The 9,050-nt window shown below is 42.0% G+C and overlaps 1 non-coding gene across 1 annotated transcript; it reads right to left on the bottom strand.

Moving 5' to 3' along the window:
- Nucleotides 1–7,494: 7,494 nt before the first annotated feature.
- LOC117717388 (small nucleolar RNA SNORA48) lies at nucleotides 7,495–7,638 on the bottom strand. Its single transcript, XR_004607885.1, has one exon. It is a non-coding gene; the product is annotated as a small nucleolar RNA SNORA48 (small nucleolar RNA).
- Nucleotides 7,639–9,050: the final 1,412 nt, after the last annotated feature.

Here is a 9,050-nt window from a genome sequence, read left to right as displayed (position 1 = left end):
TTGCTCTAGCTAAAACTTTAAGTACTATGTTAACGTGATATAGAAAGAGTAGGCAGCTTTGTCTTATCCCTGATGTTAGTGAAATTGCTTTGAATTTAATTTAATGCTTTGAGTTTCTCTCCATTTAATTTGATGTTGGCTATAGGCTTGCTGTAAGTTGCCTTTGATATGTTTAGGTGTGTCCTTTGTGTCTCTGATCTCTCCAAGACTTCTATGATAAAGGGGTGTTGCACTGTGTCAAAGGCTTCTTTTTTCATTAGACGGTCATGTTTTCTTTTTCTTTAGTTTGTTTACATGATAGAATACATTTCTTATGTTGAACCGTACAACAACCAACAACCTGTATCTCTTGGGTGAAGCCTACTTGATCATGGTGAATAATCTTTTTAATGTGTTCTTAGATTCTGTTTTCAAGTATTTTATTGAGTATTTTGCATCTATGTTTTTAAAGAAAATTGATCTATAATTCTCTTTCTTTGTTAAGTCTTTATGTAGTTTTGGTATATTGGTGGCTGTGTCTTCATAAAATCAATTAAGCAATGTTCCTTTTGTTTCTACTAGTGAAATAATTTGGAGAATATCGGTATTAGCTCTTTTTTGAAAGTCTAATAGAATTCTATGCTATGACAATCTCACCCTGGGCTTTTTCTGGTTGGGAGACTTTTTAATGATTTCTTCTATTTTGCTAGGAGTTATAGGTTTATTTAAATTGATTTAACTTTGGTAAGTGGTATCTATCAAAACAACTATATGTTTCTTTTAGATTTCCAGTTTGATGGAGTACAGGTATTTAATGTGTGCCTTAAGAGTTTGTGTCAATTCTCATTACTCAAACGAGTTGTTTAAGGAAAAGACATTTGGAGCACTCTTTCATTCTATGGGATCAAGGGCTTTCCAGCAACCTCATCTAAGGCTAGAGACCCTGCATAAAGACAGAGAACAGAGGAGAGGTGGGAAGGAAGAGGAGACCCCTGCCCTTGGGGAACTGTTTTGTGCTTTTCTGGCAGATAGTCAAGATTTTCAACATAACTGACAAAATTGGCATTGCTGATATGGAGACCACATTCCCCTTTCTAGGAAATTACAAACAAGAGTCTTAAAACAGTAGATGAGCCATGTTTGACACCAAGATGTGTATGATCTTGAATTTATCACTTTGCGCCTTTGTGGCCCTGAACACTGCAGCTCCTTAAACGCCTACTTCACTTACTACAGGAAACTTCAGGAAAAACAAGTAAACCATAGCATGTTTTCTTACATGGTCTCAACTTGGTTCAAGTTTTCAATCTGGTTGTAAATTACATCCTTTGAGACACTCAAATGCCACAAAAGCACATACCTCAGTCAAGATCTCTGCTTCATCTGAATAGGAAGGAGTCTTTTAAACTCTTCCAACATGGTGCATAGCTGAGACAAAAGCTAGAATATCAGAAGTTCAAGGTCATCCTCAGCTGTAGATTCACCATGTGACCCTTAATAGACATTGTTCTCCAGTACCAAACCAACACTGTCTCTGAAATCCTTTGTGTGTCTAAGGAAGTTTTCTTGTTCATGCTACAACCCGTGATTTTCCACCTCTCTCTCTCAGCTCAAACTCATTTTCCCTGTTATGGTTTATTATTTTCACACTTTTTTTTTCTAAGTATTTGAAGAAGGGAAGCAAGTAGCTCTGCTTTACTGAACCCTAACAATTTAATTTAAAGGACTACATTTCTTTGTCCTAATAGACTGTTGTTCTTTTACTCCATTCCCCCACCCCACCCCCAACCCCAGTTTACCTGTAGTATCCCTTATTAGAAATTTTACCTTCCATGTGTTCCTGGAAATTTTGTGTTTTGGGAACTAAATCTGACAATACAGAGGGCCCAGCATAGAACTCCCAAATACCTTTTGGTCTAGTTCCTAAAACATTCATAAATATGTCATTAGAAATTTTATTCTTATTTTTTTTTCTTTTTCTGAGTCCTTTTGCTATGCCTAAGGCATAGAATTAATAGTGCTCTTTATTTCTGTGGGTCTCCTCAACAGTCCAACCATCACTGACTTATTATTTATTTAGCATTTACTCTATGCCAAGTGCTCTAGTCAGTGCTAAGGCTGCAGTGGGGAGGCTGTGCCACAGAGGAATCATCTAGAAAGAAATAGAATCCATCATCTTTTGAATAGCAGGCAATAGCAGTAATATGAATAAAAGATACCAGAAGTTACTTTAACATCTAAAGGTGACTTAAACTTAAGCTGACAGTCCTGAGGCTGCTTCCCTGAAGAAGTATTGAACTGAATCCAACAGAGGAGGAGAAATTAACTAGATAAAGGTGAAGGTAGAAGCATAAAGGGAAGAAGAATCATTTGTGTCAGTGGCCCGAGTCAGATAAAAACATAGCATATTCCACAAACTGAAAGAAAACCAAAGTGCCTTATATGATCTGTAACCCTTAGTAAAAGTGAACCTGAGTTTGCTTCTGACCAATAAAACAAGGGATCATGAAGACAGCCCAGCAGGTAAAGGTCCTTGCTGCCAAACCTGATAACCTGAGTTCAGTGCTCATGCCCCACATGGTGGAAGGAGACAATCCACTCTCTCAAATTGTTGTCTGGCCTCCAAGTGCATGATCATATGTGCACACAAAGATAACTAAATAGTTAGGAAAAATATATGACAATGGGCATATTTGTTTCCTTATGTTACACTAATGGCAATGCATTTTGATAGAAATAGCCTTTGCTGGCTTTGAGGAAACAAGAAGTATATTGGATAATCCATGTGACAGGAGGTAGAGTAATGTTGATATTGGTATGGTTTGTCTTTCATAATAGAGGTTCCATCCACATATCAGAAACATTGAAAGCTATGGACCTTTAAAAGATGTAGTCAAGTGGGTAGAGGTGTAGTCTAGTCACTTTTGGCCCCTCCTTTAAGTCTGGCTTCCTTTCTAATCAGTTTAAACCATTTCTTTGTGGGGGAAAAAAAGAAGTTATAGATTCCATATAGATTCAATGGTTCCGGCACACAGTTTTAAAGCCATTATTGAAACTTGAATGTTGTTGGCACAGGGATTTTGTTGTCTGATACTAACTTATCTTCTGAGAGAAAACAGAAAGCAATACGATCGTAGTATAAAATATTAAGGAGATAGTTAACAAACTTGTTGGTTCAGTAGGAAATTGGCCAACACTTGTGTTGAGAAGATGGGGCTCAAATGTTGCTTAGACCAAAACCTTCTGTCTAGTTGCTTTGCAACTGTGTGACACATGGAAATGGGGCCTCGGGGATTCATCGGGGTTTGTCTGATTTGTGCAGAAGTAGGCTTCTCCGATTCTAGAAGACCAGTGGGGCTAACCTTGACAGGAATTCCTCTGAAGTACAAAAAACCTGTTTCCCAGATTTGACTTAACAAAGATATCTTTTTAGGACATCTCACATGGTACATCTTTCTCTGTACCTGCCAAGCAAATCTGTGATGGACAGACTGGTCATAGAGGAAACCTGCTATGCAAATACCAGGATTTCATTGTCAAGTCTGATTTTTTTTCATACTATTATAGCTTCTGTCAGAGAGACTAAATCAGTTGGTTTCCTGTTTAGAGATTCTCAGTCCTCCTTAGCCAGATCAACTTTGAGGGACCTGGAGGTATCATTTCTGAACCTGCCACGCTGAGGATTGGTGAGATGCTCTTGAACTATCTATCTATCTATCTACCTACCTACCTATGTATCTATCTATCTATCCATATATGGTGGGATTTTTTTCTTTGTTTTCTATCTTTTTTCCATACATATTATTTTTCTATTTCTATATTTTTTCCATACATATTATTTATTAGGTTTTTTTCCTCTTCTCCTCTATCTCCTCTCTTTCCTCCTCCTCCTCCTCCTCCTCCTCTTCCTCTTCCTCCTCCTCTTCTTTTTGTTTCTTCTACTACTGTAGGTAATTATGGCTGGAGAGCACAGGGTTCCTCCAGCTGGAAGTTAGGCCCGGCTGCTGTGGCCTCAAACATGAGAAAGTCCTTGGGTTTCCAAAATGGGTTTATTGGCATGATGGATGGTGGATGGATCTAGATGCACATCCCCCCACCCCCTACCCCTGTAAAACCCAGGGCAGTCCTGAGTTAAATAGCTGGGAGAAAGGGGGGAGGGGCTGGGGAAGTATGCTTAATTGACTCCACCCTCTTCCAGTACCTCATTAGTATGTAAATCTCTCTAGGGCCTGAGGCCTGTTAATCATGCCCTCTACCTGTGCCCTACATGACTGAAGGGTGTAGGTTGAATGGAGATTAGACCTCCTGTCAGGAGCCTGGGTTCTGGGGGCGTGACTGAACACCCACAACCCAAGAACCAGGATACCCTTCCACAGCCTGACATACTACCATATTTATTTATTTATTTTTATATTTTTATTTATTTGGCAGAGCTGCATAATATGACAAACCTGGAACTCTGTAAGTAGTCAAAGACAGCTGTAGTGGTTTGAATAGGAATGGCCTCCATAGACTCACGTGTTTGAATGCTTGGCCCATAGGGAGCAGCACTATTAGGAGGTGTGGCCTTATTAAAGGAGGTATGGCCTTCTTGGAAGAAGTATGCCATTGTGGGGATGGGCTTTGAGGTTTTAGAAGCTCAAGCAAGGCCTAATGACTCAGCCTTTTCCTGCTGCTTGTGGATCAAGATGTAGAACTTTCAGCTACCTCTTCAGCACCTTGTTGGCCTGAATGCTACCATATTTCCCACCATGACAATAAAGGACTAAACCTCTGAAATGTAAGCCAGCCTCAATGAAATGTTTTCCTTTATAAAAGTTGCTATGGTTATGGTGTCTCTTCATAGCAATAAAACCCTAAGGCAGTGGCCTTGAATCCCTGATCCTCCTATGGCTTCCTCCCAAGCCCTGAGATTACAAACACCACTATGTATCTGTGTAGTGTTGGGCTCATACTCAGGCTTTTATCTGTGTTAGGCAAGCACCCTACCAACTAATGTACATCCTAACCCTATTTACAACATAGAAAATACCAATATTAAATGCCCTATTTAATATTTGAATTGAATATTTGAACTATTGAATATTTGTTTACTGGTTGTTTAGTAAAATAATTATTTCTGTGTATAATTCCTGAATAAATGGACAATAGCAAAAGAAGAAAGTTGCATATGATAAATTTCTCCATAAGTCATTCATCTGAAAGAAACCCATTGATCTACCCCCCCAAAAGCTTGATTTGTATAGACTTGGTCCCAAGGTAGCCTATGATTTCAGAAACTTGGGGAGGAACCACCATGTTGTCAGCACTAGGCAGAATGGAACTGGAGAAACTGAGTGTTACAAATGCTACTGAATTAACAAGTGGCCATGATATTTCAGAAATGAGACTGAAGACTGGAAGGAATACAGATTTATTCCTGATTTTATATATATATATTCACACATATACACACCTATACACACACACACACACACATATATTTGTATTTATCCATTGGTTAACCTTAAGCATCAAGAGTTTTGGGTTTCTAGAAGGTGGATCCGCCAACAACTGGGTGGTTATGGCTGTGAAGGAACTAGTGGTTCCAGAGATGAACAAACTGGAGCTGAAGCACAGTGACTGGTTGCAACGGGGCCAGCTAGAGAGAATAGCCTGGAGGATACCCAGCAGGGACAAGGCGGCCCGCCAGTAGCCGGCATTACTGTGGGAACATGGCGGCTAAGCCCAGAGCCAGCCAGATGCCTCATTTCTACCTCCTGCTACAGATACCCATTTAGACATCAGGCGGAGAATGACAAAACCCAGATAATCATCTAAAACTCTAAGGCAAAAGGCAGTCTCACCACTGTCTAGTAGGAACCCCAAGCTTACACTGCACAAACTAAACTTCTGATTAGCTCCCCTAATCACATTGTCCACAGCTCTCTTAAGGGAACAATGGAATATTTAAAGCCAGAGTGTGAGAATCATCACTTCCCTCCAGATATCCCTCCACAAATCTCCCTTTCCTCTACCACACACATCTCTCTTCCCAATGTGTCCTGTTTCCTCTGCTTCCAAATACTTCTCATCCCCTCTCTCTCTCTTCCCAGTCCATTCCTTGGTCCAAGCCACATTATTGCCTACACAGACTACAGTAAGCACTGAACTGTTCTTTTTGGTTTTTTTTTGTTTTCTCTTAGGATTTTTTTTTTTAACTCTTTATTGATTCTTTGTGAGTTTCACTTCATCCTCTCTCATCTCCCCATCCCCTTATATCCACTCTTCACTCAACCTCCCTGCCCCCCAAAACTATAAATAAATAAATAAATAAATAAATAAATAGCATAGAAAAACATCTCACTGTGGAAGCTGCAGTGTGTCACAGTGTGTCCCACAGTACATCCCTCTGTCCACACATCTTCACTTGCAAATGTTCATTGCAATGAGTCATTGGTCTGGTTTGAGGTTTCTGGCTTCAATACTGGATTCTTACCAGGACTCCTCCTAGTGATCCTGTTGCTGTCCTGTGTCATAGAAGTTCTGTAGCTTTGGATTAGCAGGACTAGCCAGCTCGGAGCTCTAGATCTGGGCGTGGGTGGTAGCTAAGCTGGTCAACTGGAAAGGGGTAGGGCCAGCTCACCCCTTCTCATGACCCCAGGGTCATCTCTCCAGACTGCTGCAGGTGGTGAAGGGGGGAGGAGAGGGGAATCACTTCTTGCATCCAAACCATCTTACAGCAGAGTCATGGTGGGGCCAGCTCACCATCACTCTCACCCTCAGAGTTCACTCAAGACCCCTCGTCCAAGTGAGGTGAAAGGTTTGCTCTCCTAGTGCTGTCACAGGTGAGAGGTGAAGCCAGCTCTCCAGAGTGGCACAGCCAGTGAAGGGTGGGGCCAGTTCTGCACAGCCCCTGAACATCCAGATGATACTAGTGGCTGCCCGGACCAAGGGCATCCCCATGTTCTCTAGTACTAAGATGAGCCATAGACATTGACACTGACCCCTGCCACTACATAGCAATGGACCCAGACATGGCCTTTATTGACAGCTCAGGCTGGGACCTCACCATGGCCCCAGTGGGCAAGGCTAGCCACTCACCACACCTCTCCACCCTTGCGTGTCCAGATCCATCTCTCTTCATGAAGAAGCTCAAGCTCCTCCCCTTTTCTTTCTCTCCAGGCTGACCACCACGTATTTGCACATCGTGGTGGCTCCTCCTGCAGGACTGCCACACAGCTGAACAGCCAGCCCCTAGGTGACATCCTTTGTCCTATATCCCACCTGTGCTGGATGCAAGAGGGCAGGTCTGTGGATGGCATGGCATTCTGAAGGTTTCTGTCTCCTCCTCCTTTGCTGCTATACTACTTGGTGGTAGAGGGTACTCTATGTGTGTGTGGCCCACCTGTGCTGTGGGACAAAGTGAGGGTCTGTGGACATTTTTCCCATCCTGTGCTGAGTGGCTTGGAGTCTGTCTTACTCTTTTTGCCATCACACTGTCTGGATTTGATTTAATTTAATTTGATTTGATTTTTATGTGTCCTAGGCATAAAAGAGCTTTGGCCACCAAGCCAGGCATCAAGCTAGGATGAACAAAGGACTGCCATCTGCTCTGTTCCTGACTGATATGAAAGCATCACCACCAACAAGGTGTCTCTTTGCCCACTACCAGGAGGCCCATGCGTGTTTTTTAATGCCCACATTTTACTCTGTACATACCACATGGACACACAGTTGAGAGGCAACTTTTGGGACTCGTGTAGTAGTTTGCATGAGAAATGACTCCCAAAGACTTAGATAAATGTTCCCAGTTGGCAGCACTGTTTGGGGATGTTGTGGACCTTTGGGGGTGGTACTATTATGGTCTATGGCCTTGTTGGAGTGAGTGTGCCTTTCTTAGAGGAGCTGTGTCACTGAGGTAGACTTTGAGGTCTCAGAAACTTAAGCTTTGCCTATTGTGGCATTCACTTCTGCTGCCTGCAGATCCAGATGTAGAACTCTCAGCTCCTTCTCCAGCACCACGACTGCTTGCATGCTGCCACCAAGTTTCCCACCATGATGATAATGAACTAAATCTCTGAACTGTTAATTGGCCTCAGTTAAAGGTTTGTCTTTATAGGAGTTGCCATGGCCAAAGTTAGCAATGAAACGCTAAGACTGAAGTTGGTACCATGGACTGTGGTATTGCTGTGATAGGCCTGACCATGCTTTTGTTTGGAGGAATGTGGACTTGGTGACTTCAGATTAGAAAAGTAGTTGAATGCTTTAAGGGGGGATAATGGGCCATCCTTGTAGGAGCATGGAAGACAGTGGGGCTGAAGGTGATTTGAACTCTGGGTGCCTGGCTCAAGATGTTTCTGAGAAGAATGTTAGTATGTGGCCTAGAGACCATTTTTGTGATATTTTGGTGGGGAATATAGCTAGGTTTGGGGTTTTTTTTTTTGTTGTTGTTGTTGGTTGGTTGGTTGGTTGATTGGTTGGTTTTTTTGTTTGCTTTTTTCCCCTTGTCCAAAAATTCTGCCTTACCCTAAATTGAAGAGTTTTTGGATGAGTTGTATTGGGTCTAGAGACTGAGATCCAGGACAGTCAAGCTTAGACATTGAAACCATCAAAACAAGAAAGCTGGTGAAGATGAAATAGAATGAGAAGGTGATATTCCAGTTCTAGCAAGCAGCAAAATGAGATAGCTTCTGCCATGTGGTTCTGGCTTTAGAGTCAAGAATAGAAGAAAGGGGTTATAAAATCTCTCACCACTACTAAAGCAAGCCACCTACCAGGGATGTCAGGGTTGGCCTTGCATAAAGGCCCAGAGATACCATTGTGTGAAGCTGTAAAGGTGAAGCCTGGATCACCTTGGAGACCCCAAATATTAAAGATGCTGAAACTATGGGACACCTGCCAGGGAGAGCTGCTAACAGGAAGTGGAACCAGCCCAAGAGAACAAAGTGTGTTGCAGTCAACAAAGCTGAAAGGAGAGATCTGAAGAGCACTTTAACATCAGACAGGAAGATGCAGAGTTTGGAGTTTGCTCAACTGGTTTTCTGTCTTGCTTTGGTCCAGTATTTTCTTACTATGCTCCCTTTTGGAAT

Source organism: Arvicanthis niloticus, chromosome 11 (assembly GCF_011762505.2).
Source record: "Arvicanthis niloticus isolate mArvNil1 chromosome 11, mArvNil1.pat.X, whole genome shotgun sequence".
In the NCBI taxonomy this organism is placed as follows: Eukaryota; Metazoa; Chordata; class Mammalia; order Rodentia; family Muridae; genus Arvicanthis; species Arvicanthis niloticus.
The sequence above is the reverse complement of the archived record's forward strand: the minus strand, read 5'-3'. Positions and strand labels throughout refer to the sequence as shown.